The following is an 8,288-nucleotide window of genomic DNA, read 5'->3' as shown; positions in this document are numbered from 1 at the left end:
CCTCCCCCACCCCCAAAATATTCAAAAATTACCAAAAAAAGAGCCCTTTCTTCCAATTCACCTTTTTGACTCTGCTCTTTCCCCCCCAGCCCTACCTTCTGGCTATGGGCACTCCTGCAGCAATCCAGCAACTTTCTTCCCTGCCCCCAAGTTTTTTTTAAAACAAAATACAAAAAAAGTCCTTTATTCTTGTTAGTTCATTTCTTTGACTCTCCTATTTATTTTGTGGCTTCTGTGTGTGCGCTGTGTAAATGCCTTCTCATACAAAAAAACCTGAGCCTATCCCCCCCCCCCCCCATGTTAAAAAATACAGAAAAAACCCTGTGCTACTCTCTTCTGTCTTTTCTATTTTTCAGCTTTGTGTATGCTTGCAAAAGTTAGCAGGAATGATGTCCTGGTCCACTTCTGCCACTGTGGAGAAATGCCAAGGGATACCTCTTTTGTTTAAAATTTTAAAAATTTCCTAAAAATCAATGGATAAATTGATCTTTCTGAGTTAGCAGGAATGATGCTCTGCTTCTATTTTGTTGCTGTGGAGAAATTCATGGGGATACCTCTTTGTAGCTTTTTTAAAGACATTTTATTTGTAGAAAATTTTAAAAATTCCTAAAAATCAGTAGATGTCCTAAATGTTCAGAAACTTAGGAGGCTTGCAGTCATAAATGTGTCCTCCAAATGTGGCCATTTTTGTCCCAATAACAATAAAAATGACAGAAAGAGGAGACTTGCAAGTTCTCCTATTCTTGCCAATGGGCTGGATCTTCCCGGAATGTAAACAGAACTCCTGGCTTCCGGATCATGGAACAGTATCCCCCCCCCCCCCCCCATACACACACACCTCCTGGTTTCCAGAATTTCCCAGTAAATGAAATGTGGGGTAGCTAAAAACAGGACCGTAAGTGGCATGGTTTTATGTCATCTCGCACAGCCCTTCAAAATAGTGGGGGGGGGGGGGGGGGGGGAATTAGGCTATCAGCCACCCATGGCTACTGGCCAAAAGTACTGGAATGTCTAAAGTCCAACCAGGCTGCAAAGAAGGGAGGGGCGACTGCAACTCTCCAAATCTTTTGGCCTATAATTCTCAGAACAGTCCTTAGCATAGGTAATGGTTATGGGTCTCCAAAAATATATGTGGGCCACTACTACTGAACATCTGTTTCAAAATTCTTTGTAGTGACAATGTCCCCATTCATTTTATTTCTGCTGTTTGCATCACTCTTACAGTTTGCAGACAAGTTAGAACTTGCTTGATCATATAAAGGCAGCACTGGCAACATTTTTGTTGGATAGCCACAGTTAATTATTTCTGCAAAGTATTTACAAGAGCCTTTAATGTAACAATGTTCTCCAAGCATTTCATTTGTTATGAGCTAAGCATATGATGCAGTTGTCATATTTTGAGTCTGCAAGACCCAGCTTTCCTTTTCTGTGCATGAATTAATATATATGTCTTGGAAGGAATAATATTTACCACACCAAAAATTCTGTTTCCTTTGCAAATATATATATATATATATATATATATATATATATATATATATTGTTCTGTGCAAAACAACTATGTCTGAATTTTGTGTGGAATAAGTCCTGAACTTCAAATATTCTTCTGAGTCCAGAATTCTTCTTATCAGGTTCCTCAATACTAAAAAAAAACATTTTCTACCAAGTTTGATCATTTTTAATATTCTTTCCATTGTTGCTGCATTTTGTGTATTGTTGATGTCTTTATATGAGATGCTTTTCAATTGGTGTTTTTTTTACTGATTTGCTTATTGTTAATTGTCTTTCTTTGCTATTCACTTTCATTTTTAATTTGAAGAGAAAAATGAGATTTCAAAGCAAATAAATTATTTAAATGAATTTGGTATTTTCTGATTATACCACAATCAAAATAGACCCAAGAATATCAACAAGGACATGCTTTGTTTCTTGTGCTTTTAATTAATATTTGCTTTAAAATCTGCCGTTCATTTATTCTCAATAGGCTGCTTAATTTTCCCTTGAAGCAACTGAACCTCTGGCTAATCAGATGTGCCTGGACTACATCTTCTACTGTCCTTGATCACTTTCTTGGATTAATAGGAGTTATGAGTACAATCCCATCTACAGTGCTTCTATACACATCCATCATCCTCGGACTACGGGGAATCGCCTAAGTAAGTAAAGTACACATCCAAAACCATGGTGTGTGAGTTTTTTAAAAAAACAAAGATAAATGATAGGATTTTGAAAGTAATAAACTAACTAGACTAAAAGGATAAATTTGAAAAGCTACTGTATCATGATCTGTTTAAGTTTGCAATGCTGTTCAAGGAAGTGAATCAAAGCTCCTATTTGCCAAGAAAGAATCCTGATCTTACACAGAATATCAACTATCAGCTGAATGCAATATTAATCAGGTAGGCCTTTGATAGAGGTTTAAACTCAGTAGGAGACAGAATGACAAAATTTTGCACAAGAAAATGCTGTATTGCCTGAATTTAGAATTGGCAGACTTCCACAAACATAGATAAGAATATTTCACAGCACAAACATTTAGACTGACGAAATATAGGGAATTAGAGAGAAGGAAAAGCACAGTTGGCTCACATAAGATTTGTACCTTTTTCCTGTGGGTACCAGAAGAAAGTAAATGCTTTGAAGACAAATAGTCACTCTATATTGAGTGGCCAAGTGAGACTTCCCATGGTACGGGCGTGGCTGGCACACAAGCTTTAACTGTGCAAAAGCTCCCCTGGCCACCGCTGAGACCTGGGGTTCCAGGCTCAGTGGTAAATCCAGGATCACTCACAAGCTGCGACATTCTTAACATTCTTATGATTATAAATAGAAAAAATTGTGGCTTCACAACATTAAGGTGATGGTGTACTTCCTTCAGAGGGCACGTATGTTTTTGTAATACACATCACATCTCATGGCAGATGTCAGTCCTGCAAAAAAAATCCAGACTTTAAAAAAGCATCATAATTTTCATTTGATATACAACCATTTGTTTTCCTCCAGTCTTTCCTTGACACAAGTTCATCTAATGCTGTTGCTATGCAACTATTGTTACTTTTGGAACATAATAGATAAATGGATATGTGGCATAGCAGAAGTCAAGAGACCACTTGAGAGTTTTTTACTAGTGGGTGCCCTCCACAAATAATTTCTCCCAGTGTACATGTGAGATAGAAATACAGTTTTCAAGGTCTGCTGATTCAAATGGATAGAAGATACTGCAGCAGATTTTACCTTTTGTGTTTAATAAAACTATAGCTAATAAACTAAATTACTCTTGTAAAGTTGGTAAGTGTCCTTTTCAATCCAAGCATGGATAAGATGTTGAAAGGGGCACCAGCTCTCTATTGTTCCTCAAGCTATTTACTGATGAAGATCCTGGCTGGTATGCCACTGTGGCATAAAGGTGTACCTTGAGTCAAAATACCAGACCTCTTTTATATAAGTGTAGCAAGTAATATAGTACAATAGTTCCCCACCACCACCACCTTAATGTTGTGAAGCCACATTTTTTTCTATTTATAATCATAAGAATGTCAAATATACAATTTTCTGGAAGCTGTCAAAACACTGGTTTGGAAGAGACCATTGGATCGCTTTTAGCTTTTTTGAGCTCTGGGTGATATACTCATCCTTCCAAATGTGAAAGATACAATTTCCAGAGAGCTAATATAGTGTGGCAAACCAAAGTTGTCTCAGCTCATAAGGTGTTGCTACAATGGCAGTGGTCCCCTCCCTTTCTGGTTTTTGCCATCACTTTCCCTATCAGAGAGCATGGGAGAAAGCAATACATCAGAGAACCAGATAACTTCTGCAGAAAAGCATCTCCTCGAAAATCACGTCCTCTTACTTCTGAAGCAGTAAATATGTCATTTTCTGTTGGATGTAGTGACAAAAAAAGAAAAACTCCATGTGTTGGTGATGAGACTGAAGAACTGATCTCAAAGCAACCATTCATCTTTAAGATTTCAATCCTGACTCATAGCATCTGCTAGTACTTTGTCCCAACTAGATGGATAGCTGCAGGATAACTTCATGTCTAGTTCCCCCCAGCACAAAGGATTATTGCAACTTTAAGATGAATGGTTGTGTGCCTCCTTGAAAAATATAAGTATAGAGATTTAAACAAACAAACAAACAGATAGCAGTGATGTACAATTAGATGCAGGTAGGTACATTGGGAAAGCATTTAGGATAGAAAATAAGGAATGATGCAAGTAAATGCCACAAACAATGCCTTAAAGCAAAAAGAAGGAATAAAAAAGGAAGGGAAAAAAAGCAGGAATAATGCATTTAAAGCACCCCCGACATAAGGCCATCCATCCATGGTTGAGCATACACAGTGGGTATTGAAGGTTAGGGGTTTCTGCTAAACTACTCAGTTCTAGAAAGTTCCAAATGAGTTCGCTGTGCAGATGCAAAACCCTTTTGTGTGAGGCACAGAAGTTACAAAGATGAACCCAATATTCAGCTTTCTTAGGTTAAGGGGAAGCAAATCCCATAGTTTGTTATCCCTTAAAGAAAAAGAGAAGGAAATATTTTAACTCATACACAAGGTTATGTATCTGAAATGCACACATGCTATTACAGTCTTCACTTCTCACAAAATAAATTCCCCAAAGAAATTGGAGAAGAAATGCATTAGTCATCTTTGAACTAAACTGTCACTGGGAAGCTTAAAACTCATTTGAAAAATCTCACTTTAAAAGAACAGACTGAGAACCATTTCCCGAACATACATATACAAACATAAACAGGAAATATCCCTAAAAGTAACAGGAAGTTATTAGTAAACAATTGACAATAATTATAACGTTATCTTTTGCACTTTGGAATTCTACATCAAGTTAATGGAATGGATGCCTTTGAGGGGCAGGGGATTTGGCTTATGGCACAGCCATAATACATGCCACACTACCGTCCTCAACTTCTTTTCTGATGTATTATGAGCCCAAGAAAATGATTACTGTCACAATATGTCAAAGTCAGTTGAAAGTGCTGCATGATTTACTTTTAAGAGCATAATATAAAGTGTCCCAAAAATGTATACACACTTTAAAAGCTGATAGTTTAATTGATGTTTTTTTCCAGGTTAAACCCATTGGAATTAATAATTGAAGTCAGACTAAGCTTTGAACAAAGGAAATTCATTTTTAAATGCTACTGGAAGTGTGAAAACGTCGTTGAACTGCAAAGACAGTTTAGGAGGCAGTTCAAAGTGATCCTCCAACACGACTTACTATTAATCTAATTAGAGATAAGTTTGAATCCAATAGAACTGTTCAGAATGTCCATGAGAAACATTCTGGAAGACCATGGACATTGACAAGCCTCACAAAGGAAGAAAGAGTACTGGAAACAAATTACTAAAGCTCAAGAAAATTTGTGAGACAACTGAGTAGCAAGGTAGGTAGTCAAAATGTGTTTGTCCAATGCATTTTGAAGCGCTGACAAGAGTTGAATTGAACATTTAATTTGAATGTAGCCTCATCACTCCACAGTCTTTGTTGGAAAGAGTGCCTCCTCTACACATTGTGCCAAGTACCACTCCCAATACTCAACTCTTTGATCTGGATCATCTTCATTAATAGCACGGACTAATCTTGGAATGTAACTTTTCCATTGACAGAGCTTCAAAATGCATTTTGAAATACCTACCCCATGACTTGCTTGTCTCACAGATTATCACCAATATTATGAAACATGATTTTTTAAGGAAGTACATATATGTCACAGAAAATACTGCCCTTAAAAGATACATCTTTTCTTCTTTTAAGCCAATGCAGAATTGCTCTTGTAGAATAACGTTTTCCCATCGGCAATTTGTATTGCCCAATTTAGTCATTTTAGTGGCTCACTATTTTAGCAATTATTTGACTATAATAGACAAATAATGGAGATAAATCAAATCAATGACTTGAAGCCCTAAAATCCATTGTCAGTGGAAAAGCAAGCCAACTGCTAAACATCTGTGAGGAACTAAAGAAGCACAACTATTGTTTGCCAGCCAAAGGTTTATGTGTGAACTTGTGAAAAGGCAACTTAAATAAATATTTTGAGAACAGAGATTGCTAAGAAAGAATGTTTAATTTAACTTTAGCCAAAGTCTTTGTAAGATTATCTCAAGTTTATTATTGTTTTATGATACCTTCCTGACCTTTGGGATGCATCGTCTAAAATGCAGGCTTTATGAGCAAGAAGCAAAAGTTTCTGTGAATTGTTTTTAGAGTCCAGGTTATCCAGGCCAATTTAAAATAAAACTTATGTGAACATGGTTTTGTTTGCTATAGTATTATCCCTGTATCTACATGGATATGTTTCCAGTCTTTGTGTGGTTACATAAAACCACACATAATAGTGAAATGTTATTTTCAATAGAATGAATGACAGAGGTACTGAGAAGAGAATAGATTATACAAGCGGCCAAAAGTGGATAAGTCAAAGTATGAAAAAGTGGAACTGTGTTTAGTATATCAGTTTACAGATATGGAGGTTGTACTGCATTGTATATATCTAAATCCATTGGTTCAAATTAACTAACTTTGGAGCGATGAGGGAGGGAGGGGACACCCGCCTAGCCAGCCAAATAGCCGAATCAATCCTGGCGATCAATGGGGTGACAGATGTCACAGCCAGATCACATTCACATCAATTTCATTATGTTTAACTTTTAAACACAAGTTTTAATTGCGTTTTAATGTAGTATGTTCACTATTACAGGAGTTTTAGGACAGTGATTAGTATCTATTTGTGTATTTTCTTGTTTTTGTGTTTTACTTTGATATGGTCAGTGGACTAATCAATAAATTTTACTCTCATTATTACAGCGTTCTATATAGATGATTTAGAGAACTCAAACACGTCTCTTCTTTTCAAAATTCCCTGTAGTAAACTATTATTTAAGAAGGAGGAACCTTTGCTCTGGAGGTTCACCCAACAAGTTTGTTTTCAATATGCATGTACAATACTGTGCTCAAATGTTCCTTCTGTAGTTCCAATGCTCAACCCATACCTAATTATGGTTTTGGCTTTGATGCCTCTCTGTGGGTGAGTAGAAAATGAGACATAAGTAAAAGGTTAGGCCATGTAAAACAGTGATCACAGAGTGCCTAAACAGTAGGAACATATTTCTCTTCCTCCTCCCATTTCGAGGTAACTATATTTATTCCACATGAATTTCACAAGCAGTACACAAAAGGTGAAACGCTCCTCCATTGACTGTGCAAAGTCATTTCTAAAGAGACTGAACAACTGCACAGACTAGCAAGCCTTGTGACCAATAATTAAAATCAGCAATAGGAAATCAGAAAAAAAAAGTTAGGCAAGAGTTTAAGAGTGCCTAGTATGAGATCTTTGGTGAATGTCAACAGTTTGAAACCTTTGTTGACACATGATCTCTCAAGGAAAAATATGTAACAAAATTTAAAATTTATTACTTTCTTAAGCCAGATACAGTTTGGTAATTGTTTTATACTAATTCCATACAGGGAAGCAACAGCTAACATAGAGAATTACTTGGCAAAGCAGCAGCTCGATGGTAAGATGGTTCATACATCTGTGGTTTTAGCATTATGTTCATAAGACTGAGTGAACCGTGCCAAGCATTACATTCACATCATTCTCCCACGCAGTGAGGCCCCTGATTTGGCAAAGTGTACTTTCATGCCTCATGATCCCAGCTTAGCATTTACACACCAGATATTATAGTTTGAATCAAACTACAGAAAGTTTATATTTTAGACTTTAGATTGTGAATCTTTCTCCCATAACAAAAATGTTTATAAAGACATGTCTGGTGTGTATGCAACATGATTTGTTAAACGAAAAAGAAAGTCTGCTCCTTGCCACATGGAAAGAGCATCAACTAAAACTACAAACAAGCCCAATGCATCATTAATCCAGGCTTGTTCAAGTACTACTAAAACACCATTAAGTTTTCTATTCATATAATCTCAATTACCTCATACTAATCTAACTTTCATCTAATGGTAAAGTAAAAGCAGCGCTGTTTCATCTTTATTAGTTGGGATAGTCTCAAATTAGCAACCTCCAAGTAACATATGAGCAACCATACCAGGTGAGATGAAAATATATCCACTGTATTTCCCAAAACTGCCAAGCAGACATTTCCTGCACACGAGCAAGCAAAACTCAAAGCAAGCAAGGTCAAAAAGCAACGGTTCACCCATACCATTACCAATTTCCAGCAGAGTGCAGGGCCTTAATTATTTGGGTAACAAGGATCAGTAAAGTACGAATCTGGACAACTTGTCTTGGGATCACACTAT

The sequence above is a fragment of the Anolis sagrei genome, chromosome 3, assembly GCF_037176765.1.
Source record: "Anolis sagrei isolate rAnoSag1 chromosome 3, rAnoSag1.mat, whole genome shotgun sequence".
NCBI lineage: Eukaryota > Metazoa > Chordata > Lepidosauria > Squamata > Dactyloidae > Anolis > Anolis sagrei.
This window is presented reverse-complemented; position numbering follows the sequence as displayed.